Source organism: Jaculus jaculus, chromosome 14, assembly GCF_020740685.1.
Source record: "Jaculus jaculus isolate mJacJac1 chromosome 14, mJacJac1.mat.Y.cur, whole genome shotgun sequence".
NCBI classification, from domain to species: Eukaryota; Metazoa; Chordata; class Mammalia; order Rodentia; family Dipodidae; genus Jaculus; species Jaculus jaculus.
Genome location: NC_059115.1, coordinates 54,053,350 through 54,081,203, shown reverse-complemented (window position 1 = coordinate 54,081,203; position 27,854 = coordinate 54,053,350). Strand labels below are relative to the sequence as shown.

The 27,854-nt window shown below is 43.1% G+C and overlaps 1 pseudogene; it reads right to left on the bottom strand.

Moving 5' to 3' along the window:
- Positions 1-968: 968 nt before the first annotated feature.
- Positions 969-27,421, bottom strand: LOC101593365 (annotated as a pseudogene).
- Between the last annotated feature and the right edge of the window lie 433 nt (positions 27,422-27,854).

Sequence of the window (27,854 nt, the reverse complement as noted above, 5' to 3'; positions counted from 1 at the left end):
GGACAAGTTGCTTAACTTTTGCATATCACAATAGTCTTAAGTGTAAAATGGGGTGATAGCATTATTTACCTTAAGGAAAATTTCTCCTGAATATTCCATGGGCCAAAACAAACAAGCAACCCCCCCCCCATCTTCTAAAGCTATCATTTTGGGGGATAAGATTTGAACATATAAATTTTGAGATGATGGAAACATTCCAACACATCAATGCTGTGCCTTGCTATACTGATAATGCATGTCATAGCCCCTCCAGTAATACCACATGTATGAATCTAGGGAAATAATTTAAATTTGAGTTTCCTCCTTCAAAATACTAACATTTTATAGTAACAGCAGATATAATTTCAACAAAGAGAAAGGACACAGCCTGATATTTTTGTGTACTCCTTTTCCAGGGTACTTGTGTACTGGCAAGATGGTAGGCTATGCATTAAGCAAGACGGTAGGCTGTTTCACCTATATTTGCTACAAATTGTCACAACATCTTGCACAATTAAGCCATAGGGCCAGAAGAATACATTCATAATAAAAGTTTAGGTGGATAGTATATAAGGAATTGTGATGCAATTTTTTAACATAGATTTCTTATAGATTTATTTCGGTGTCACGTTACATAGAGATCTATTCATATATACCTTTTAAAATACAATCTATATTCCTTTTCCTTCCCCACCAAACTCTCAACAGGAGATACACATCCACCCAGGACTGCCACTCATCTCCCCAATGTGATTGGAGCCATGCTAGAACCATTTCTAATTTTTTATTATTATTTATTTGAGAGCGACAGACACAGAGAGAAAGACAGATAGAGGGAGAGAGAGAGAATGGGCGCGCCAGGGCTTCCAGCCTCTGCAAACGAACTCCAGATGCGTGCGCCCCCTTGTGCATCACCGAGCCTCGAACCGGGGTTCTTAGGCTTCACAGGCAAGCACTTAACCACTAAGCCATCTCTCCAGCCCTAGAACCATTTCTAAAGAAGCAGCTGTCCTTAGGCTGTACAGTCACTGAGACAGCAGCACTCATTCCCCGGACTTGATAGAAGAGACAGGCGAGGAGACGAGACAGCTGTAGTGGGATGGGATTCTGGCATGAAAGCGTCCAGCAGTTAGTTCCCAGAATGGCAGATGCTCCAGAACTCTCTGGCTGGGAATGAAGTGAGGATCCCCCACCACGGCTCTTCAGATGCCGCCTAGGAGGTGTGGATGGGAGGGGGAATGGGGTACCAGGCATGCAGGGGTCAGGGTGGCGGGTGGGAAGGGATCCCTGCGAGTTGTGCTGGAGACAGATCAACCCCCAGCAGAACTTTCCAGACAGAAGTAACAGGCAGGAGCAGAGCTGAGCAGTGAAGTAAGAAGCAAGCGGGTGTGTGTGTGTGTGGGGGGGGGGGGCTGGGTAGCCATTGAACACTTAGGAAAAAGCCCCACCGACAAAAAGTACCAACAGAACGTGACCTGAACTGGCCTCCTTCGTACAGAAGGTGTGATCTAGGCTTGGGGTGGAGGAGGTCAAACGCCCTGAGCTAGGATTATCAGTTGACCAGGGGCACAGGATGGCTCTCTGAGGACTTTAGGGGCAGCCGGGCAGGCGGCTGGGGCCCCACATCTCCAAGGAGAAACGAGCCCTTTCAGTACGGCTTGGACCAGCTCTTGGCGCTCCCTCGGAGCCCTTTGCCCTGCGAAGCTTCCTTGCTGGGCTGGCGCTGCTTGGTGCCAGGGGCTGGTTCTCTCAGCTCAGGCAGGTGTTGCTCAGGCTCCTGCGAGGTGGCTGCAGCCGCCGCCGCCGTGGTAACTTTAATGGTTTTCTTAAGGTTAGCACCCTCACTCTCGATCTGCTGCTTCAGGCCCAGCTGTTTGCTCCTTGCGCTGGTTGGCGCGGGGCTCACTTGCTCCTCAATGCCCGACAGACAGCATCACCTCACTGCCCACACACCGCTCCTGCAGGGATCGGGAAAGGCACTAAGATCTTGGCGCTGGATGTCCCGCCCAGTGCTGTAGTCAGCCTCCAGCCGCTGATGACGCTGGTCCAGGGAGCCTGGAGCACGTCTGCATACTCGGCCTCCACCGATGACCAGATGACCAGATCTCCCAGTTGCCGCACGTTACGCAGGGCCAGGGCCTCCAGCAACGCTGCGTATGGAATGCACTTCACCTTGGCAGCCAGAGTGACAACTGAGAGGTGTCGGAGCTTGTTCCTCTGCGCCTCGGTGAGCGGGGCAAGATTCCCGGCTTCAGCTGGGTAGTCCGCGTAGGTCCCATAAGCAAACACCGTGAGCAGCCGGAACATGGATGCAAAGGATGCAAAGTCGCTCTCTGTCAGCTCTCTAACATTGGGCATACCCAGCAGTTCCCCGAACACGTAGACGCCTGGGGTGGGGGTGGGGGTGCCTCCAGCACCTGGTGGGTGAGCATGGCCAGCGCTGCCCCCTTGGCCGACTTGGCCCGGAGCAGAAATTGCTCCTGGTTCTGGCCCGTCACCTTCACCTCCTCACTCACCGCTGCGCCGAGGCGAGGCGAGGTGGGAGGCCTGGGGCTGCAGGGAAGGAGGGCACGGGGCCCGGGGTCCCAGGGTGGCACGCTCCCGGCCACTGGGCACAGGTTGCCGCCGATGGGCTCGGGACCGCCGGGCCGCGCCCTCGCCCAGCACCCGGCGCTGCCCGCCGAGCCACCCCCCTCTCACCCGCCGCCTGCGCTGCCTGCTGCCCACCTCCTTGATGCAATTTTGACTCGTTCCATACTCCAGCACAACAGTGTGTTTTTATGTCTAAGTATAAAGATTATTTAATACATTGTTGTTTGTCCCTTAATAATTTTTTTTTTTTCCCGAGGTAGGGTCTCACTCTAGCCCAGGCTGACCTGGACTTCACTATGGAGTCTCAGGGTGGCCTTGAACTCACGGCAATCCGCCTACCTCTGCCTCCCGAGTGCTGGGATTAAAGGCGTGCGCCACCACGCCCGGCTCCTTAATAATTTTATTATTAATAAGTGAACACACAAATCCAGTCAATTAAAGGTTATTAATAATCTCAAAATATACCAGAAGACAAACAACATAAAAAGAGGAGATTTTGCACTCCTCAAGTGCCATTTTTTATTCACTGAGATATATAAGATACCTTTGAGGTGATACCTCAAAGAAGTTTGGAAAAAAATTTATGGATTGATAGAATTTATATTTGAAAAGCATTTTGAAATCAACTCTTACCAAATCAGAGAGCCAGAGCCTCAGAGGCCCCCAACACCTCAGCACTGAAGCCGACCAAAAATGAACCCAACATGGCTCAGGGAAATTTTGCGGAAGAGGGGGCGGAAAGAATGTCAGAGTCACATGTTGGGTCATGATTTGCAGAGACATTTATCATACCAATAACTGGGGGCTAACTCCACAATGCACGACCCATTTACATCAACAAGGAGGGTCCATTGGGAGGGGGTACCTAAACAATGGTACCAAACTGCCTGTATTTGCTGAAAAGAAAACTAATAAATTAAATTTAAAAAAAAAAGGAAAAGCATTTTGTGGGGCTGGAGAGATGGCTCAGTGGTTAAGGTGCTTATTTACAAAGCCTAATGACCCAGGTTGGATTCCCTAGTACCCACGTAAAGCCAGATGCACAAAGTGGCACATGCATCTGGAGTTCCTTTGCACTGGCTGGAAGCCCTGGTGCATTTATTCTGTCTGTCTCCCTCTCTGTGTCTGTCTCTCTCTGCTTGAAAATAAATAAATAAATAAAAATAAAAAGGAAAAGCAGTTTGTATTAGTAATTAGTCACTTGAATGTATCATTCTTTTCCCAAGACGAATGGACACGTGTCTTGGTCCATTCAGGCTGCTTTAACAAAATGCCATAACCTGTGTGGCTTATTAAGACCAGCATCTTATGTCTTCCAGTTGTAGAGGCAAGGAAAATCAAGACTCTGGTGGGTATTGTGTCTAGTAAGTGCTTTCTGGTTCATAGATGAGGGCCTTTGAGCTATGTTGGCACATGGTGAAAGGGTAACCAAATTCCCTCAGTCCTCCTGTAAGAAGACACTAGTCCCATTTATGAGGCCTACACCCTTAAGAACTTATCACAACCCAAATGCCTACCTTCTAAAGCTATCACTTTGGAGGATAGGATTTGAACACATAAATTTAAAAATTATTTATTTATTCGAGAGAGATAGAGAGATAGAATAGAGATAAAAAGAGTGAGTGAGAGAGAGAATAGGTGCACCAGGATCTCTAGCCACTGCAAATGAACTCCAGATGCATGTGTCACCTTGTGCATCTGGCTTTATGTGGGCACTGGGGAACTGAACCTGGGTCCTTTGGCTTTGCAGGCAAGTGTCTTAACTGCTAAGCCATCTCTCCAGCCATAAGCACATAATTTTATATATATATACACACATACACACACACACACACACACACAACTTCTATATTTACAGACAATAAACCATGATATTTCCCTCCCCTCCCCCTAGGACCCACATATGAGAGAGAACATATGATGTTTGACTTTCTGGGCCTTGGTTACCTCACTTAGTATAATCCTTTCCAGATTCATCCATTTCCTTGCAAATTTCAAATTTTCATTTTTCTTTACTGCTGAATAGAACTTCACTGTGTAAATGTACCATATCTTTATTGTCCATTCATCTGCTGAGGGACATCTAGGCTGGTGCCATTTCATAGCTATTGTGAATAGAGCTGCAATAAGCATGGTTGAGCAAGTATCTCTAAGGTAGTGAGAAGAGTCATTAGGATATATGCCTAGGAGTGCTATAGCTGGATCATATGGTAAATCTATTCCTTGCTGTCTCAAGAACCTCCACACTGATTTTCACTTTGACTGTGCCAGATTACATTCCCACCAACAGTGTGGAAGGGTTCCCCTTTTTACCCATCCTTGCCAGCATTAATTGTCATTTGTTTTCTTGATGGTAGCCATTCTGACAGGAGTGAGATGGAATCTCAAAGTAGTTTTAATTTGCATTGATTGCTAAGGACATAAAACACTTTTTAAGATGTTTATATGCCATCTGTGTTTCTTCTGAAGAGAACTCTTTATGTAGGTCCATAGCCCATTTTTTAATTAGGTTGTTTGATTTCTTATTGTTCTATTTTTTGAGTTCTTTGTACATTCTGGATATTAATCCTCTGTCAGATGTGTAGCTGGCAAAAATTTTCTCCCATTCTGTTGGTTGTCTCTTTGCTCTATTCACAGTGTCCTTTGCTGTACAAAAGCTTTATAATTTCATGAGATCCCAGTGGTTGATTAGTTATTTTATTTCCTGAGCAATTGGGTTATATTCAGAAAGTCATTGCCTATGTCAAATGTTGAAGGGTTTCCTCTAACTTTTCCTCTAGTAGTTTTAGACTGTCAGGTCTGATATTAAGGTACCTGATCCCCTTGGACTTGATTCTTGTGCGTGGAGAAAGACAAGGATCTATTTTCATCCTTCTACACATCGATATCTGGTTTTCCTAGCACCACTTGTTGAAGAGACTATCTTTCCCCCAATGAATATTTTTTGGCATTTTTGTCACAAATAAGATGGCTATAGCTGCCTAGATTAACATCTGGGTCCTCTATTCTGTTCCATTGATCTACATGTCTGTCTTTGAAGCACATAAATTTTGAGGAGCTACAAATATTCTGACTACAGCAGTGTATTCAAATATTGTTCTAATGAAATTCAAAAGTTGATGTTTTTTTTCTATGACATTGAACATTTATAAAATTATGCAAATACCTTAGAATTATAAGAAAGATATGTCAAGAACATGTTCTTTGTTAGAATCATAATTTAGGCTTAAGATTTTTTTTTTTTTTTTGAGGAAGGGTCTCACTCTAGCTCAGGCTGACCTGGAATTCACTATGTAGTCTTAGGGTGGCTTTGAACTCACAGCGATCCTCCTACCTCTGCCTCCCAAATGCTGGGATTAAAGGTGTGCGTCACCATGCCTGGCTTAGGTTTAAGATTTTTAAGATGACATGATAGTCCTGTCTAGATTGTAATTTATCTAATTGAAACTGAAGTTAAGTTGTAGACAGAAAATATACAGAATGAATGTATTAATTTTTATCATGAAATAAATAGAAGATAAAATTGACTTACTGAATCTCAAGAACTAGCAGTCACATGTGCATTTAAAAATATTTATTTATTTTGGGCTGGAGAGATGGCTTAGTGGTTAAGGCATTTGCCTCCAAAGCCAAAGAACCCAGGTTCGATTTCCCAGAACCCACATCAGCAAGGAGGCACACGTGTTGGGTTTTTTTTTGCAGTGGCTGGAGGCCCTAGTGTGCCCATTCTCTCTCTGTCTCTCTGCCTCTTTCTCACTCTTCAAATAAATAAATACAAATTTAAAAAATATTTATTTATTTTGAGAGAGAGAAAGAAAGAGAAAGATAGATAGATAGAGAGAGAGAGAGAGAGATCGAGAAATGGGCACACAAGAGCCTCTAGCCACTGCAGATGAACTCCAGGCACATGTGCCACCTTATGCATCTAGTTTATGTGGGTACTGGGGAATTGAACCTGGGTCCTAAGGCTTCACAGGCAAATACCTTAACCTCTTAACCATTTTTCCAGCCTGTATTAGTATTTTTAGACAGGTATAAAAGTCAGTAGTATTATCTCACTTATGACTAGGGAATTATATATTAACTTTATGATAATATGTATAGGTAAATGAATTATTTTTTTCTATACATAATCCTGTCAACAAAATCATGGGAAATCTATGTTAGATTCATATCTTTCATTTTTTTGAGGCAAAGGATATGAAGAAAACAATGGCAGTATTGATACCAAGCACTATCAATTACATTATTTGTATATTTATTTATTTATTTATTTATTTATGTGTGTGTGTGGGGGGATGTGTGTGCTATGGAGCATTTGTTGAAGTTAGAGAACAACTTGGAGATATCTATGCTCCACTTTCTTTGAGACAGGATCTTTTTATTTATTTTTCTTGATTTATTTGAGAGACAGACAGAGAGAGGTTGAGAGAGAATAGACATGCCAGGGCCTCCTGCCTCTGCAAATTCCAGATGCATGCACCACTTTGTGAATGACTTTACCTATTTTTGTCTTGTCATTGTTTCTGGAGATTCTTTCCCCCGTTGTGCACTTTGTGAGCTTAGCTCAGTTCATATTCTTTCCTTACTGGAATCCACCCTAGACCCTAGACATCTGCTGAATTAAAAATGCTCGATCCTTTTAAAAATGACTGTATTAGTGGCTGATCCAAACCTCTCTCATTTTATGGAGGCCTGTGAATTTCTTTCCAGTGACTCAGCAACAGGGTGGGTCAGTGTGTTGTCCCTGCCTTGGTGGCTTTAGAGTAAGAGGAAGTTTGCCTCAGTCACACCAGGTGGCAGTGTCACCCATGCCTGTGAGGACACCAAGCAGATGTATGAGGAAACGCAGTGCAGGGATTCTGCCAAGAAAATATTTGAAAATAGTTGAACATAAAGGAGTAAATGAATATGGTTTTCTGGATGTAAGTCAGAGATGCAAAGATTTGTATGATTTATATGACTACTGACAGGGTATAGCGAAAAAGGGAAGTTTTCTATTTGTACTGTCAAGAGGGACACTGAAATAAAACACATTCCCAGAAAATAAGAGTAAATCTTGGCATTTACATGGAAGTGACCATAGGGAAGTTATTAAACTACTTTGTATATGTGAGATTAGCTTTAAAGGACACAAATGTTCTTTAAATATTTTATTTATTTAGTTTTTGGTTTTTCGAGGTAGGGTCTCACTTTAGCTCACGCTGACCTGGAATTCTCTATGGAGTCTCAGGGTGGCCTCGAACTCATGGTGATCCTCCTACCTCTGCCTCCCAAGTGCTGGGATTAAAGGCGTGTGCCACCACGCCTGGCCTAAATATTTTATTTTTATTTATTTATTTGAGAGAGGGAAAAAGGCAGAGAGAGAGAGAGAGAGAGAGAGAGAGAAAGAGAAAGAGAGAATGGGTGCATCGGAGCCTCCAGCCGCTGCAAATGAACTGCAGGTACATGTACCACCTTGTGCATCTGGCTTACATGGGTATTGGGGAATCAAATGGAGGTCCTTCGGCTTCGCAGGCAAGAGCCTTAACCACTAAGCAATCTCTCTAGCCTGACACAAGTGTTCTTTGAAATTGAGATGATCAGACTAGGAGATGCGTAGATGGCTCATTAGCTAAAATGCTCACCATGCAAGCCCAAGGACCTGGGTTCAGACCCCTACCCCCGCCGTATAAAATGCCACGTCTGGTTTAGAATCTCAGCACTGCGGAGGCAGAGATAGGAGGCTACCCTGGAGCTTGCTGGTCAACCAGTCTATCTAAGTTGGTGAGCTCTGGGTTCAGAGAGAGACCTTGTCTCAAAAAAATATATAAGGTGGAGAACAATAAAGGATGATGATACCCAGTGTTGACTTCTGGCCTACACACACACACACACACACACACACACACAGAGAGAGAGAGAGAGAGAGAGAGAGAGAGAGAGAGAGAGAGGGAGGGAGAGAGGGAGAGAGGGAGAGAGAGAGAGAGAGAGAGAGAGAGAGAGAGAGAGAGAGAGGGAGAGAGACTGGATTATTTTGCCTATTAAAATGAAGAGATAAATCTGATATTAAAAATACTATATTTTTGGAATTATAAAATGGTCAAATTTTGGTGTAAGTCAATGATTTGTGTCAAATGCTTTTTTAAAATATTAGAAAATTTAAACATATTTTATTTATTACTTATTTGAGAGAGAAAGAGAGAGAGAGACAAAGAGAGACCAGAGAAAGACAGAGAGGGAAAGAATGGGCACACCAGGGCCTCTAGCCACTGCAAATGCACTCCAGATGCATGTGCCCCTTGTGCATCTGGCTTATGTGGCCCTCAGGAATCAAACCTGGGTCCTTTGGCTTAGCAGTCAAATGCCTTAACTGCTAAGCCATTGCTCCAGCTCCCCTCTTTTTTTTGTTATTATTATTTTTTCTTATGAGAGAGAGAGAATTGGCACGCCCTGACCTCCAGCCACTACAATTGAACTCCAGACACATGCGCTACCTACTGCGCATGTGTGACCTTGTGTGCTTGTGTGACCTTGTGCATCTGGCTTAAGTGGGATCTGGAGAGCCATACACGTGTCCTTACACTTTGCAGGCAAGCACCTTAACCACTAAGCCATCTCTCCAATCCTGTGGTGGTAAATTTTTTTTGTGTGTGTATGAGCATTTCTAAATGCTCAGCATCCTTTCAATTAGCCTTCCAGGGCTGGGAAAATTTAAACCACACTTTCCTAGCTTTCCCTGCAGCAGGGGCATGCCTGCAAATCCCGGGCTCTGGCATGTGATGCACTTAAGCAAGGCTCTGAGTCACAAAGGGGAGTGGAGAATCCATCACCTGGCATGCTGCCTGCCAGAAGCGCTGGGCATCACTGTAACATTTGGGCAAGTTGTGGTGCAGACACGTAGTGGGGCAGCAGGGGCAAGTTGTAGTGCAGACACGTAGTGGGGCAGCAGGAGCGTTGAGCTGTCTCGGCTCCCGCAGAGCGTTGTCGCTCGCTCTCAGCAGCGCTGTTTGCTTCTTCAGCCTTCTCCCAGTTTGTGAGCTACCAGCTAGCTGTTGATTCCTTTTTTAGGTAAGCCAGCCAGGGTAGATTTTGTTGTTTGCCACTGAAAGATTGAACCAGGAGTATGTGGATATGTCCCGTTTTCTGTTGCCTGGGTTTTCTCTACTACAGGTAGCTTCCTCAAAGTGGCCGAGAGTCTGGCAATTCCAGTGTACGAGAGACTTATGGCTGGAGTTCCTACAGCAAATCTCAAGAGAAGGCCGTGATGTGTTCTTCTTGGGTCATATACTCATATGTGAGTAAGAGACAGGGAGGGGACATGGACTTAGCAGTGACTTGTCAAATTGTCATTGGGGTGGGTGGGTGTGGGAAGAAGGGATTTATTTGAAACTTACAGATCTTGGGGAAGTTCCATAATGGCAGAAGAACTTGGTCCTCTTTCACAGAACAAGAGAGAGAGAGAGAGAGAGAGAGAGAGAGAGAGAGAGAGAGAGAGAGAGAGAGAGAGAGAGAGAAAGAGAGAGAGAGACAGAGAGAATGGGCATGCCAGGGCCTTAAGCCACTGCATACAAACTCCAGACACATGCACCACCTTGTGCGTTGGGCTAACATGGGTCCTGGGGAATCAAATCTGGGTCCTTTGACTTTGTAGGCAACTGTCTTAATTGCTAAGCCATCTCTCCAGCCCAAAGGCAGATTCTGCCAATATCAATTAGAAATGGAAATACTCCCTCCTGAGGGAACAGAAATAAAGAAACTTGGGAGATTTAGGAAGTCAACAAGTCTGGAAAATGGTTGCAAATCCCCAAGCTAAGGCTATATAAAAAGGGTCAATAACTGCTTGGGGATGAGACTGTCTGAATGTGTTGCTTATAAATCATATTCTGTGCCCGACACTCTCAGACTAGCTGAGCTGCATCTTTTGTGAGCCCTCGCCTATGCTTGGGTAGGCTTCTCAGTGTTGGAGCAGTCTTTAAGTTGAAGTGGCTATGGGAAGATCATTATCTGGGACAGTGTAAGACTTCTCAATTGTGGAAGTGCTTTGGGGTCTTCATGCTTTGTGTGTAACCCCTTACCCCGAGGCCAAGGGAAGAGCATTCATGGGGGTGATCCACACATAGGGAGCTCCACCTAAGTGATGGAGAGGTCGTTATGCAGGAAGAGATAAGGTTGCTTGGTGGCACGGCTGGATTGGGGTCTCCATTGCTGCGGTCAGCAACTCTTTGCTCTGTGTTACAATCAGCTTCGCATTGTTGGCAGAAAACACCCGATCATGAGCAGCTTGTGGGAGGAAAGGGTTTATTTTGGCATATAGACTCAAGGGGAAGCTCCTTGATGGTAGGGGAAAGTGAGGGCATGAGCAGAGGGTGGACATCACCTCCTGGCCGATATCAGATGGACAACAGCAGCAGGAGAGTGTGCCAAACACTGGCAAGGGGAAGCTGGCTATAACACCCATAAGCCTGCGCCCAACGAGACACTGCCTCCAGGAGGCTCACTTTCCAAATTGCCACCATCTGGGGACCTAGCATTCAGAACACCTAAGTTTATGGGGGACACCTGAATCAAACCATGGTAAGTAACCACAAAAATCTCATTGGTTCACTAAACTGGTTTTGGTGTAATTGTATTTTAGTCTGGTATATGTGCTCTATCTGCAGTATAGATGTGTGCTTGTGTATCCCAGGGGGAAAGTTTCCCATCTAATGCCAAAACATAATTTAACAAAGTATCACCTTTGTTTATTTTTCACTTATTTATTTAATTTTTAAAAGTTTTTTGGTTTATTTTTATTTATTTATTTGAGAGCGACAGAGAACGAGGCAGAAAGAGAGAGAGAGAGAATGGGTGTGCCAGGGCTTCCAGCCACTGCAGACGAATTCCAGATGTGTGTGCTCTCTTGTGCATCTGGCTAACGTGGGTCTTGGGGAATTGAGCCTCGAACCAGGGTCCTTAGGCTTCACAGGCAAGCGCTTAACTGCTAAGCCATCTCTCCAGCCCTAGATTTTTTTAAAGAGCAGAATAGAGATTTTTCTTTTCTTTAATTTTTTTTTTTTTTTGTGAGCTGAGCGATGGAGAGAAAGAGAGAAAGAGAGGAAGAGAGTATGGGCTTGCCACAGCCTCTTGCCCCTGTAAGTGAACTCCAGATGCATGTGCTACTTTGTGTATCTGGCTTTATGTAGGTACTGGGGAATCAAACCCAGGCCAACAGGCTTTGCAAGCAAATACCTCTGACACAAAGCAATCTCCCCAACCCAGATTGCTGTTTTCCTGACTGCTACCCTATCTTTTTGCTTGGTTCAGAATGCACTGCAGGGAGTCAGTCCTTAGCTGCAGGCTTGCATCACGCTGCTCCATTCTGACCCTTTCTCCACTGTCCCAAGGAAAGCAAGCGGCCTAACCTTGGCTGATGAGAATGCTCTCCTGTATGTCCCCTGTGCATGCGGGTGTACTGTCCAAGTAGGGCACCTTGGTCCTCGCAGACTTGATTTATGAACTCTGGGAGTGAGAGCCTCTTGCCGTTGGGATTGCAAACTGTAATGATAATGCAAACTGTTTTTGAGCCACTCAGAGGAAGTTGTCCATGGTGAGAGAAACAAGGTCACATACAAAAAGAGAATGGGCAAGGATGAAGGGGGCAGAGGAGTACAGGGTCTGAGAGGCCTCATACCATTTGCTGGCCCTCTGGTCCAGCTGTCTTTATTTGATTTGGTTTCCAACAGTTGAAATCAGAAAAGTCCTGATAATATGATGAAGCCAGTTATTCTCTATTATTTACATAATTGTTTCCTTACCACCATGTCTGTCTCTTTCTCTGTCAAGTTGGTAAAACAAAACAGAAAAGAAATTGCCACAATTATATTTCTTTGGTTTTAATTTAATTTATTTATTTATGAAAAAGAAGAAGGTTCATAGGGAGGGAGGGAGAGAGAAAGAGAAAGAGAAGGAGGAGGAGGAAGAGAAAAAGCAAATAGAGCAAGAGAATGGGCAGCCAGGGCCTTTAGCCACTGCAAACAAACTCCACATGCATGCGCCACCTTGTGCATCTGGCTTACATGGATACCGAGGAATCAAACCCAGGTACTTAGGCTTCAGAGGCAAGCACCTTAACCACTAAACAATCTCTCCTGCTCTTGTTTTTTTCCTTTCCTTTCCTTTCTTTCTTTTTTTTTTTGAGGTAGGGTCTCGCTTTAGCACAGGCTGATCTGGAATTCACTCTGTATTGGATTGATTGAAGACTTATGGGAAGATTTACCTTTCCAGGATGGAATTAAAAATATATTTTACTTTATTCATTTATTTGTAAGGAGAGAAAAATAGAGAGAAGAGACAGAGAGTATGGGCACACCAGGGCTTCCAGCCACTGCAAATGGACTCTAGATGCATTCACCACTTTTGTCCATCTGGCTTTATGCGAGTACTGGGGAATCGAACCGGGGTCATTAGGCTTTGCAGGCAAGTGCCTTAACTGCTGAGCCATCTCTCCAGCCCCTTATTTCAGAAGTTTGGTCTGTTTGTTAAGTTGGTGTTTTTAGATGGCGGAGGTCTCATTATATAGCCCAGGCTAGCCTCAGACTCACAGTGTATCCCAGTATAATGGTTAATTTTTTTTTTTTTTTTGAGGTAGGGTCTTACCTTGGCCCAGGCTGACCTGGAATTCACTATATAGTCTCAGGGTGGCCTCAAACTCTCAGCGATCCTCCTACCTCTGCTTCCCAAGTGCTGGGATTAAAGGCGTGTGCCACCACGCCTGGCTCATGATGGTTTAATTTTTATTGTCACATTGAGCATATTTGAAATCACCTTAGAAACACACCAGTGGGAATATCTGTGAAGGTATTTCCAGGGAGATTTAAAGGGGGAAGGAAGGCCTGTGCTAAATGTGAGTGGCACCATGCCACGGACAGTTCCCAGATTCAGTAAAAAGGGAAGAAAGGGGCTGCAGGGATGGCTTAATGGTTAAGGCATTTGCTTGCAAACCCAAAGGACCCAGGTTCAATACCCCAGGACCCATGTTAGCCAGATGCACAAGGGGGCGTATGTGTCTGGAGTTTGTTTGCAGTGACTGGAGGCCCTGGTGTGCCCATTTTCTCTCTCTTCCTCTTTCTCTGTCAAGTAAATAAATAAAAATAAAATATTAAAAAAAGGGAAGAAAGGGGAAAACAAGCTGAGCACCAACATTTGCCTCTCTGTGTGTCCTGAACTCACGTGCAGTGAGAGCAGCTTCCGGGAAGGATTCACTGAAGGAGGAAGTCCTTCCCCCAGAGCTGGGGTCCCCTCCCAGAGGGGGACTTTATATAAGGAAGCTCTGGGTGAAAAGAGCCCCTTCCTTCCTTCTTTCTTTCCTCCCTCCCATCCCTCCTTCCTTCCTCTTGGCTGCTGGAGCTGCTTGCTGCCTTCCAGCTTGAACTGAAGACCAGGGCAGACAGTGTCAACTGAACACTGGTGTGGACTGAAACCCAGCGGCTCCTCAGGACCCCCCTAGGCCTTCAGTGTGGGATCGGGACTGCGGTGGCATCTGGCCACGTGGACTGAGCAGCTACCCGGTTCCTTGATTCTCAGACCTGCAACTGCTATTGGACTACAGTAAGCTACTCTAATAAATTCCTCTTTAATATTATTCATTCTAGCAGTTCTGTTCCTCTAGAGAACCCTGACTAATACAACATGTATCCTGCAAAGACAAACCTTTCATCCCTGTGGTGATGGTGCATAGCTCCTCCAAGGACCTGAGACTTACTCCTCTGAACTGGACCAACTTTCCTCAAGCTCACAACTGCTTGGCAAGGTGCTGAGCTGAGCTGGGGAGTCAGCTATGAATAAAAACTACGTTCATGTTCTTATGGAGTGCCCATGTTATTTGAGGAAGATAAATCCAACTTATGATTTAATATTTTGGGGCTGGAGAGATGGCTTAGTGGTTAAGGTGTCTGCCTGCGAAGCCTAAGGGCCCAGGTTCGATTCCCTAGTACCCATGTTAAGCCAGATGCTCTAGATGGTGCATGCATCTGAAGTTTGTTTGCAGAGGCTGGAGGCCCTGGCATGTCCATTGTCTCTCTTTTCAACCCCCCTGCCTCTTTCTCTCTCAAATAAATAAAAAAAAATTTTGATTGAGATTAATGATAAGTGCTGCAAAACAAAGTAAGGGGATAGGGCTGAACGCAACCTGCCTTTATTTTATTTTTTATTTTTTGGATTTTTTGAGGTAAGGTCTCACTCTAGCTCAGGCTGACCTGGAATTCATTATGTAGTCTCAGGGTGGCCTTGAACTGATGGTCATCCTCCTACCTCTGCCTCCTGAGTCCTGGCTTTAAAGGTGTGCACCACCTGCCTTTTTCTATGAGGAAATGTTGATACTTGAGCAGGAACCTGAAGTAAGGGAGGCTGTGCATTATGCAAGCACCATGAGGGGAAGAACATTCCAGGCAGAAGGATTAGTAAGTGGAAGAATCTTGGAGTCTTTGAAAAACAGCTTGACATTGGCAAGGGGAAGCTTACTAGAAGGTGAGTTCATAGAGGCAGCAAGAACAAGACACTATGGAGGACCTTGTCAAACAATATAAGGACAGGGTGTTTTGACGCTCACTTGTGGTCTCCGGAGCTCCTGCTCCTTGTGAGGTGGAGGCAGAAGGATCCCTTAAACTCAGGAGTTCTAGACAAGCCTGAGCAACTTACTAAGATCTGATTTCAAATAAAACATGACAAAACAGGCAAACAACAGACAAAACCCTGACAAAACTCTGTAAGGACTTTGACTTATTTTGACTGAAATGGAACAACCAAAGGAGGTTTAGGCCAAGGAATAGTGTGATATAGTTAGATTCCTTTCATTGTTTTGCTAAGAAAACATCTCAGAGGGAAATGTGAAGTAGGGAGAGTAGTTAGGAAGCGAATGCAATGGGAATCCAGACGAGAGGACATTTTAGCTTGGATCAGCATGGCTGTGGTGGAGGTGATAGTGGTTGAGTTCTGGAAACGTTTGAGAGCTGGAGTTTGAATCATGCGCTCTTGCGCTGGGCTGTGAACCAAGATCTTGTGGATGTGTTTTGCATGTAAAAGAGTGTGAGGAACAAGGAAGGACAAGGAGTTCCAAGAATCATACGGCAGGTTCTTCTGGATGTATACAGTCTTTTCCTTTCTGTTAGAACCCTGACATAGGAGCAGCAAGGTAAAAAATTACATTTCTTCATTCCCTTAAAGATAGGAATGGCCATTAATGTGTAAGCACTGGCTTCTGGGAAAGATCCCTACAGAAGATCATGATAACTGAACCGTTTTTTGCCCTTTCTCCTCTTGTCTCTTTCTGTTATTATTATTATTTTTTGCTAGTTATCCATTTTGTAATCATGAGGCAAAGGCCAAGAGACCTGTAGTCATCCATCCTAACGTTCTTGGGGCACCAGAAAGGATTCTAAGACCTGTCAGTTATGGACCTCTTATTTCTGGAGTAAAATAATATAATTTGAACAATTAGTTTATTTTTTTTTAATTTATTTATTTATTATTTATTTATTTATTTGAGAGCGACAGACACAGAGAGAAAGACAGATAGAGGGAGAGAGAGAGAATGGGCGTGCCAGGGCTTCCAGCCTCTGCAAACGAACTCCAGATGCGTGCGCCCCCTTGTGCATCTGGCTAACGTGGGACCTGGGGAACCGAGCCTCGAACCGGGGTCCTTAGGCTTCACAGGCAAGCGCTTAACCGCTAAGCCATCTCTCCAGCACTTAATTTATTTTTTATTAACAACTTCCATGATTGTAAACAATATCCCATGGTAATGCCCTCCCTCAAATAATATAATTTTTAAAACAATTCAGGTTTCCTGATGTCAATTTAATTTAATTTCTTTCTTTCTTTCTTTTTTTGAAGATTTATTTTTATTTATTTATTAGAGACAAAGAAAGGGGGAGACAGAGAAGAGGAGAGAGAGAATGAGCATGCCAGGGCCTCTAGCCACAGCAAACGAACTCCAGATGTGAGCACTATTGTGTGCATCTGGCTTACATGGGACCTGTAGAATTGAACCTGGGTGGCATGTAGCCCTGAACTTAATTTCTAACTGAGACACTTGCAAAGCTTTTGACTGAGAAGCCATGGACTTTCCCCTTTTTCATATGGCGACGGCAGGGAGACACGTGGGTTTGCGAAGGGATTTAAAGATAAATCTTTTTGACTTATTAGTGTGTCAGGGAGATGCCCCTTATGCAGTTGTCCATAGACTCTAGAGAAAAGCATGAGGACCACTTCAGTACAGCTGGACTATAAAGCCATGAGGCTGGAGATATTGCAGTGGATTAGTAAAGAAGAGAAGATCCTGGTGTCTACACATTGACGCTGAGCAATGAGGAATAAGAAGCGAAGAAAATTGGGAAACAGTGGCTGTTAAAGGAGAAGAACGAAGAGATAAAAATCCTAGAAGCTGGTGCTGGAGATACGGTTGGGTGAATAAAGCACTTCCTGGGCAGGTGTGTGTACCTGTGTTCAGAGCTCCGAATCTCACATAAAAGACAGAAGCTGTGATGCGCACTTCTGTAACCTCAGCACACTACTGAGATGAGGGAAGCAGACACAGGAGAATTTCCCAGAAGCTCGCAGCCCAGCTAAGCTTGGCCCACAGAGCAGTGAACAGGGAGAGATCCTGCCTCAGGTGAGGTAGACTGACTGACGTGGAAGTTGTTCTCTGCCCTCCATACCCACGTGGTGGCATGCATGTGCCTGTGCTCACACACATGAACACGCACACATACAACGTACACACGAGTACATTGAAAATGCTTAAAAGTCCTGGAAGCCAAGGGAAGAAAGTTATACATCGTGACTCCGAAGTTGAGAAAAGCCATGGGCTTTTGGTACATGGAGGGTACTGTGATCTAGATGAATGCAATTAAAAAACATTATTTATTTGAGAGAAAGAGGGAGAGAGAGAAAAAGAGAGAGAGAGAGAGGGAGGGAGGGAGAGGAAGAGAGGGGGAATGGGTGCACCAGGGCTTCCAGCCACTGCAAACAACTCCAGATGCATATGCCCCCTTGTGCATCTGGCTTACATGGGTCTTGGAAAGTCAAACTGGGATCCTTTGGCTTTGCAGGCAAAAGCCTTAACTGCTAAGCCATCTCTCCAGCCTGCCCAACAAGAGCAATTTTTTTTTTGTGTGTGTGTAATGACAGAAAAAATAAAGTCCTGATAGGAGTGTGCCGAGAGAAAAGAAACAGAGCAATTACAGAAAATTATTTTTGAGGCTTGTTTATGAAGGGAAGCAAGGAAATGGGAGTGGGATTTCAGGTCAAGGGAAGATTTGCTTTTCCCCTGCAACAAGGTAAAACATAACAGTACATTTATATAATGTTGGAAGTGTCCAGAAAAGGTGAAAAAATATGATGATGAAGGACAGCAATGACTGCTAGGAGCATGTCCCTGATAGTTGAGAGGGGTCAGAATCTAGTGAGCAGATAACTGCATGGATGGACACCCAGCGGACCCACGGGTGCTTGCAGGTGGTAGAAGGAGTGTGAAGTCAGGTCAGTTTGGTGTTGTGAGCATGCTTTGATGCTCTTCCCCTCCCTCTGGAGGCAATAAATAGCAATGTTATCAGCTGAAATTGAGGAAGGATATGTTTGAGCGTCCAGTAGCCAAGAGGGGAAGAAGAGAAGATAATGAATGATTGCTGACAAGGGGGGACAGCTGGCTGAATAGGGAAATATATTCACTAGCAGTTCCTGAGGCTAGTGGTCATGAACTTAAAAACAAGTCCAGTTAGCCTGGTTCAATGATTGTCTACAACAATACCCAACAGGTTAGATGCAGGTATGGGTAGAAAGGTCAATTTAGTTGGCACTATGGCTTATCCAATTGAAATAGAGTGAGGCCAGGCATGGTGGCATATGCCTGTAATCTCAGGATTTGGGAGATAGGGGCAGGAAGATCAGGAGTTCAAGGCCAGCCTCACCAACATAGCATGTTCCAGGCCAGCCTGGTCACTGTGTCAAAATTGAAATATAGGAGACTGCCATCTCTCTAAAGTTCACCTGTGTTGCTTTTCAGTCCCCCACCTTCACCCCAACAAAAACACTGGTCTTCTTTTAATATGCTTATTAATTTATTTGTAAGGAGAGACAGAGAGAGAGAGAATGAATTAAAATGAATACTCTAGGGCCTCTTGCCACTGAAAACTAACTTGAGACATGCCATTTTGTACATCTGGCTTTATGTGGGTACTAGGGAGTCCAATACAGATCATTAGGTTTTGCAAGCAGGTGCTTTTAATCACTGAGTCATCTTTCTATCCCTGGTCTGGTTTTTAAAAGTCACCATAAATGAGTTTTGCTGAGTATTGTGGCACACGCCTTTAATTCCAGCCCTCAGGAGGCAGACGTAGGAGGATCACCATGAGTTCAAGCCCTCCTTAAGACTATAGAGTAAATTCCAAGTCAGCCTGGGCAAGAGTGAGACCCTACCTAGAAAAACCAAACCAAAATATAATAAAATAAAATAAATCATCATAAATGAGTTTTAATTATTCCAGCATTTTATAGACTCTTTCTATGACTGGCTACCTTTACCCAGCATGATATCTGTTATTAAGTGTATCTCTACTTTGCTCCATTTTCCTTTATGAGTGGTATTCTATTCTATAGATACATAAGAGCATATTTATCTGCCTACCTATAGTTAGGCAGAGCCTTCCAGTTTATGCTGTTATTAACATTCATATACAAGTCTTTATTATTATTATTTTTTTTGAGATGGACTCTTTATGTAGCTCAGGCCTACTTCTAATGTATAATCTTACTGCCTTACCTTCCTGAGTGTTGGGGTCATAGTTGTACACCCCCCAGCTCCATAAACAAGTCTTTTTATGAAATTGTGTTTTAATTTGTTTGGTAAATAAGTACTTGTGATGGCTGCTATGTATTGTTTTTACATAGTGTTATATTTGATTTGCTAATATTATGTTTAGAAACACATATATCCCAAAATTACTTGGAGAAATCACACCTATTATTCAAAGACAGAAGCATTTAGTACTGAGCTGAGATGTTAATGTGATACTCTTTCTCTCTGCTTCTGTTGGAGCCATGATCACAATAATCTCTCTTTTTTAAAAAATTATTTATTTATTTATTTATTTGAGAGCGACAGACACAGAGAGAAAGACAGATAGAGGGAGAGAGAGAATGGGCGCGCCAGGGCTTCCAGCCTCTGCAAACGAACTCCGGACGTGTGCGCCCCCTTGTGCATCTGGCTAACGTGGGACCTGGGGGACCAAGCCTCGAACTGGGGTCCTTAGGCTTCACAGGCAAGCGCTTAACCGCTAAGCCATCTCTCCAGCCCCACAATAATCTCTTGACACAAACAATGGCAAACTGAACAAGAATGCATACATTCAACCAGGGGCATCCACTCTTGGAAAAAAGATATAAAAAATAAATAATAAGCCTCAGTACTTCATACTCATGAGTAGTGTCAGGAACTAACCTTGCCCTATATTCCTTCCAATCTCTGTTTTTTGGGGGTCTTGTTAAGTATATTTGGAAACAATCAATCCTTAAGTTGATCACCTTCTTATGGAAACACATCTAGAAGGATGTTGTACATTTTGGGGAAATTTTAAGTATTTTTATGTGATGAACGGTTTTTGGTTGTGCAGTATACTTACTAAGTCACAACCCATAAAAGTGGGTTCAGGAAAAAGCAGGGTCTCATCTTTTGATCTTTGGAAGTACAGTTATTGACACCTGGATGAAATGGCATCGCCTGTAAGTATGAAGTGTCTCTGGGATACTGTTGCGAGGCTTTTCCTAGGGAGACACGAACAAATGATATATTCATCCCAGATGGGGGCACCAATGACAGATAAAGACAATACCCAAGTGTAGCTTGGTGAACCAATGAGTTTGTTTGGATTACTTACAGGATCATGGGTGACTCAAAGGCAGCTGCATCAGTAAAAAAAACCCCACTGCCACAGATGTGAAGATTCACCAAAGCTGCATCCTTGGAGCTTCCAACTTGTAGTCAGCATCACCAAAAAGTTTCCACAGGCATGGTGGTGCCCGCTTTTAATCACAGCACTTGGGAGGCAGAGGTAGGAGGATCACCATGAGTTTGAGGCCATCCTGAGACTATGTAGTGAATTCCAGGTCAGCCTGGGCTAGAGTGAGACTCTACCTTGAAAAACCAAAAAAAAAAAAAAAAAAAAAGTTTTCACACCCCAGCAACTGTTTAATGTTTTTGTTGCCTTAGGGGAGGGTGTTATGAATCTTGGAGCTTTCTGAGCTTCGGGCACCTCCTAAATTTCTTGAGCTTCTTGTGTCTTCTGAGTACCCCCTCCTTCCTCCAGGAGGAAATGTTTCAATTTGCAGGTAATGGTGACACAAAGATATTACTGCTATGAAGACTGTCAAATTCCCCCAAATTAAAAATTATGTACTTCACAGTCAACAATTCAATTTGCAAGATTTATAGCCAGTTTAATGGAACTTTTCTTTCCTACATAACCCTTAAATACCTGATAGAGCACCTGGCATGTTCTGAGGCAATCAGTAGATTTTTAAGAAAGCAATCAATATTCTGAAATGTCTCGCCACAAAATTAGGAATTATGTGAAGATAATTGAAGTAAAAGGAAAAGAACACATTGTTCTCCTGACTCACTTTAATTCTTCTGTGACAATGAATTTTCATGGGTTGCTTGGGCCATTAAGGTAAATTGATATTGTTAAAGTTAATGGTTATTTGTGATATAAGATTTTGTAGGCAATTGCTTATATATTTATGCTGATTTATCTATGAGTAATTGTAAGAAAAATACCTTCTGTCTGTAAATTGCTCATTTAGTATAGTAGTCACCAAATATCATTTGAATGAATACTTATTTTAGGTGACATACAAGTGCTTTATTACTTGCCTTTAACATATTTACTTAAGAAACAGGGGAAAATATCCTGGTGCACAATGTGACTCATGATAGGAAAAGTGCCTATGACTTTTGTGTGGTATCTTTGTTAGAATCATCTTTCTGAAGACCTAGAACTGTAGTGGTTTGAATTAGGTGTTCTCCCAAAGCTCTTGTGTTATGAATACTAGATCTCCACCTGGTAGATTTGGGAACTGGAGCCTGGTTGGAAGAGGGGTGTTGTTGTAGGGGGGTGGCTTATGGGTGTTATAACCAGTTTCCCCTTGCTAGTATTTGGCTCACTCTTATGCTGTGGTGTTCCACCTGCTGTGACAGAGGAGATGTCCAGCCTCTGATCATGCCATACTTTCCCCTGCCATCTTGTAGCTTATCCTCAAGACTGTAAGCCAAAAAATAAACAACTTTTCTCACATCAGCTATCTCACTCTCAGATGCTCAGATGAAAAAAGAAAGAATGAGGGCTGGAGAGATGGCTTAGCAGTTAAGGTGTTTGCCTGCAAAGCCAAAGGACCTCGGTTCAATTCCCCAGGACTCACATAAGTCAGATGCACAAGGGGGCGCATGCATCTGGAGTTCATTTGCAGTGGCTGGAAGCCCTGGTGTGCCCATTCTCTCTCTCTCTCTCTCTCTCTCTCTCTCTCTCTCTCTCTGATTCTTTCCCCCTCTCAAATAAATAAATAAAAATACAATATTTTTTAAAAAAAAAGGAAAAAGAAAGAATGACCAAATTTTGCACGACCCTTTTTTCCCTCCCATTTCATCTTTTTGGTCATCAATATATCTAGTTAACTGACTTTCCCTTCATGGATAGGCAAATAGCCATGATTATTTAAAATTTTTTAACTTATTTATTTGCAAGCAGAGAGGGATAGAAAAGAGATAGACACAAAGAATAAGCATGCCAGGGCCTCCAGTTACTGCAAATGGATTCCAGCTGCACTGTACCACTTTGTACATTTGGCTTACATGGGTACTGGAGGTCATTAAGGTCACTAAGCATTGCAGGAAAGCACCTTAACCACTGAGCCATCTCTCCAGCCCAACTATAACTACTTTAAATGTAGGGATGTAGAATTTCTTGCTCAGAGGAAAGTTTATAATACCTAATACATATATTAGTGAAGAAAATCTGAAAATCCACAATTGAAGAATCTATTTCAGGAAGTTAGAAAATTAACTTAATTAAGTTAAACCCAATGAAAAGAAAGAAACAATAAAGACAGAGAGACATTTTACTGACATATACAACCATTATGTAATAAAAAGGAATGACAAACAAAATTTGATTTTGTGCTAGAAATACTGAACAAGACAAAAGATAAAAGTGACAATATCAGGAAATAAAAACGGGATATTACCTTAGAGTTAATGAAATAACCTAATCCCCAATAAAATATAATTTACCTAAATTAACATTTGTTTATGATGTCTGCGTTTGGAATGTAAAATGTCCCCTGTGGCTTGTGTGTTTACCTAGTTGGTTCTCCAGCTAGTGGAACTATTGGAGAAGATTGTGGAACCTTTAGGAGGTAGGAGTAGGGGCCTTGCTGGAGGAAGTGGGTCAGTGGAGGCGGGCCTTGATGTTTGGTAGTCCAGCTCCACTTCCTGTTTCTCTTCGGCTTCCTGACTGTGCTTCAATCTGACCAGTCCTGTCTGAACAGTGGTGCAAAGAGAAATAGAAAATATGAGTAATATTTTCCTACGTCTCATGCTTCTACTCAGTCTATATTCCTATTGAGATATTTTTCTCTTAAAATTATCAAGCTTCTTTTTATGCATGTATGTGCATGCATATGTGTTTCTGTGTGTGTAGGTACATGCATGTGGAGGGGTGCACGTTCATGTGTGTGTGTGCAGAGGCCAGAAGACAACTAGAAGTGTTGCTTCTTATAAATGCTGTCAATCTTAAAAAGAGAAGATTGATTTGTTTATTTGCAAGCATAGAGAGATAGAAGAGTGACAGAGAGAATGGGCGTGCCAGGGCCTTTCGCTACTGCAAACAAACTGCGGATGCATGCGCCACTTTGTGCATTTGGATCTATGTGGGTACTGGGGAATCAAACCCAGGCCATCAGGCTTTGCAAGCAAGTGCCTTTAACTGCTGAGCCGTCTCTCCAGCCCTATTTATTTTTTTTTAAAAAATATTGTTTTTGTTTGCAAGCAGAAAGAGGACGAGGGAGGAAGGGAAGGAAGGAGAGACAGCATTGAGTACGAGAAAGAAAGTAGGCATAATTAAGGCCTCTTTCTGCTGCAAAAGAACTCCAAATGCATGTGCCACTTTGTGCATCTGACTTCACTTGAGTACTGGGGAATGGAACTGGGCTGGTAGGCTTTGCAAACAAGGGTCTTTAACTGCTGAACCATTTCTCCAGCCCTGCTTGTCACTTTTATTGCTCTTGGTAATATTTGGCCTTCCCATCCTTGTGTGTGATATCTGTCCTTTATTTCATCCCTTCTTTATTTATTAGCGAAATTCCATAGTTTTCTATCAGTCACATGCATTTTAGCAGGACTTATTCATAGATCTTTTATGCTTTTTTTGTGTGTGTGTCCACGATGTGTGAGGGTACATGCATACGTGTATGCAGGCCTGTGGAGGCCAGGGGAAAGCGCCCTGGGTGAACAATGTCCACCCTTTGTGAGACAGGTTCTCTCTCTGGCCTGGAACTCACCTGTTAGGCTAAAATGGTTGGCCAGCAAGACCCAGGGACCCACCTTTCTTGACCTCCTAGTGCTGGGATTACAAGAATGCACTACCATGCCTGGCTTTGTTTTATTCCGGGTACTGGGGATTAAGCTCAAATCCTCATGCTTGCAAGACAAGACCCTCACCTGCTGAACTATATTCCCAGTTACTTTTGTGTGGTTTTGAATATACTTAGTTTGTCCAATTTTATTTTTACTCATTGATGTTATTTAGGCATTGCACACAACGTCCAGTGGTATTTGGATGAATGCGAAATGAACACACAACACACAAAATATGATTTAAAGGAAGGTCGAGGGGATGCACTTGAGTGCTCCCTGAACTGATTGCACCTGGTGCTGTTATTCAGTTCCAGGCAGTCAAAACTATGGGGAGTCTGAGCATAAGACAGATCATGAGTTTGCGTCAGATCAGGTCATGAGTTGTTTGTTAATATTTACCGCATCAGGAAATCTTTGGAGAAGCTGTGAGTTCCTGCCTTCAAGAAATTCCACCCGTGGGCTGAAAAGGCTTAGAAGTTAAGGTGCTTTCCTGCAAAGTCAAAGGATCCAGCTTCAATTTCCCAGTACCCTTGTGAGCCAGATGCACAAGGGCGCACATACATCTGAAGCTTGTTTTCAGTGGTTGAAGGCCCTGACATATCCATTCTCCCTCTCCCTCTCCCTCTCTCTCTGCCTATTTCTGTTGCTCTCTCTCTCTTAAATAAATAAATATACATTTTTAAAGAAAAAGCTCCACCCAAGGCACAGCCTTCCATATCCTCAGGCTTAGCTTGTGCAAAGATTACCATTATGAATTTGCTTGATATCCACAAGGCATGACTTTGAAAATATGTATTTATCTTTTACTTAATTATTTCACTGAGACCAAAAATTGAAAAGATCTCCAATTGATTCTCAGTTGGGCTATAATTAATTTTTATGCTTATTTCTAGTAAAGTGCTTATTATATTATTTGTATTTATATTTTACTTGACTTTATTGGAAGAGTGCACTTTCTTGGTTTGGTCCTGATTTTTTTTTTTTTTTTTGTGGTAGGGTCTCACTTTAGCCCAGATTGACCTGCAAGTCACAGCCAGTCTCAGGCTGGCCTTGAATGTACAGCAATTCTCCAAAGTGCTGGGGTTAAAGGCATGTGCCACCATGTCCATCTTATTTGGTCCTGATTTTAAGGGGTGTGTCTTCAGTATGTTACTTTTTCATTTTGTTACCTTCTGTTTAAAGTAAAGAATTAAAAAATTTTTATTTATTTATTTTATTTATTTGAGAGAGAGGTGGAGAAGACAGAGAGAGAGAGAGAGAGAGAGAGAGAGAGAGGGAGAGAGAATGGGCATGTCAGAGCCTTTAGCCACTGCAAACAAACTCCAGACATATGCGCCACCTTGTGCATCTGGCTAACGTGGGCCTGGGGAATCGAACCTGAGTCCTTTGGCTTTGTAGGCAAGTGCCTTAACTGCTAAGCCATGTCTCTAGCCCCTAAAAGAATTTTTTAAGCATCAGATATGACTCTCAGCCTGCAATTTCAGATGTGTAAGAAATGCAAATGAAACAAATTTGTCTTTTTTTATTTTTGAGGTAGGGTCTCACTCTAGTCCAGGCTGATCTAGAATTCACTATGGAGTCTCGGGGTGGCCTCTGTATTGTTTTTAGAGACACAAGTGTTTACTTAGCCTTATTTAAGGCAGTATTTAGCGCAAGTATTCTTGCATAACTATAGCTCATCAGTCACCTAGAAATAATAGTTTGCCCAATTTCAATCATAAGGAAGAAGCTTGCCCGAATTATATTTCTTTGGAAATTGAGGTAGCATTACCCAGTGGCCTTTTTGGTTTAATGAGATAAGTTTGATACAATTAGTGGAGAACAAAATGAGAAGTGGAATCAACTGGGGCTGTCTCTGGAATTAAAAATGGTAATTTTAGGATTTCATCTGTGAACAGCCCCAAGTCAACAATTTCATAGTCCTCTAAATGTATTTTCCACAAAGGCAGTACCTTGCAGCCAAGAAAAAAGTACTTTGCTCCTCATATGAAAAGGCCTGTCTTTCATTTTAAGAATATTATTTAATGGTTTTAGATTTAGCATGCCAATGAACAGTTTTCACTGCAGCATTTTCATATGAAATAGGTGTTAGTTGATCTCTCTCCTCAGTGCTTCCCCCCCACGCTGTCCCTGCTTGAACCCTTCCTCCTCTACTAGCCTCCTTTCCACTTTCATAGTACATGCATTCTATTACCTTCCCTCTTTCTTTCTTTTTTTTTAAATTTTTATTTATTTATTTATTTGAGAGCGACAGACACAGAGAGAAAGACAGATAGAGGGAGAGAGAGAGAATGGGCGCGCCAGGGCTTCCAGCCTCTGCAAACGAACTCCAGACGCGTGCGCCCCCTTGTGCATCTTTCTTAATACCTCTTTTTTTCTCTCTCTCTCTCATGGGCCACTTTCTGGTTTTATGATCTTTACCTACCCTTTCTGCCACATGTACATGTATTTAAACAGTAAAAACTAAGATGCAGTATTTGTCTCTGAGGTTGGTTTACCTCACTTATAATAATTTCCAGATCTATGATTTTCCTTGCAAATATCATCATTCCATCTTCCTTTTTGGATGAATAAAATTCCGTTGTGTACTACACTTTCATTATCGTTTTCTCTGTTGATGGACATCTTGGCTGATTCCATTTGTTTGCTAACGCACAGAGCACCAATTAGCATAGATGTGCAAGTATCTTAGAGTAGAATTTAGTGTTCTTTGGGTATATGCACAAAAGAGTATTGCTGGGTCCTACGTTCATTCTATTTTCAGTTTTTTTTTTTTTGAGAGACCGTGATATCAGTTACTTTCTTTTTGCTGGGACAAAATGCCCAACGAGAAACAGCTTCTGAAGGAAAAGGGTTTCAGGGGTAGTCTGTCATGGCTGGGAAAACATGGCAGGAACAGGAAGCCTGTGTCACAGAGTCGTTTCAGCAGGAGGAAGTGGGGACGGAGGGAGGGAGGGAAGAAAAAAGGGAGGAAGTAAGGAAGAGAGAGAGGTTCAGGAAAAGAAAGAGCGCGCACAGAACTGGGCTACAAACCATCAAGGCCCCCGCCCCCACCCAAGTGATACACTTCTTCCAATGAAGCTCCACCTCCGAAAGTTCCCACAATAACCCAGAAGGGCACCACGACTGGGGATTAAGTATTCAAACACATGAACCTAAGGGGGTCACTTACTTGCAAACAACCACAAGCTCCACGCTGATTTCCATGGTAGTTGCACAAGCTTACGTTCCCACCAGCCCTGAATAGGGGCTCCTCTTTCCCCACATGCTTGCCAGTATTTGTTGTGATTCTTTTGCGGGTAGCTATCTGACTGGGATAAGATGGAATCTCAAAGTACTTTTAATTTGCATTTCCTAGATGGCTAAGGATGTTGAACATAAGACAAAACAAAACAGAGCACTTTTGGCCATTTCTTCTTTTGAGACCTGTCTGTTCAGTTCAGTAGTTCATTTAATGATGGACAGTTTTGCTGTTTATTTTTCGTAGTTCTTTATAGATTCTGGATATTAACCTCTTTTTTTAAAAAAATTTTATTTATTTGAAAGTGACAGAGAGAGAATGGGCGTGCCAGGGCCTCCAGCCACTGCAAACGAACTCCAGATGCGTGCGCCCCCTTGTGCATCTGGCTAACGTGGGTCC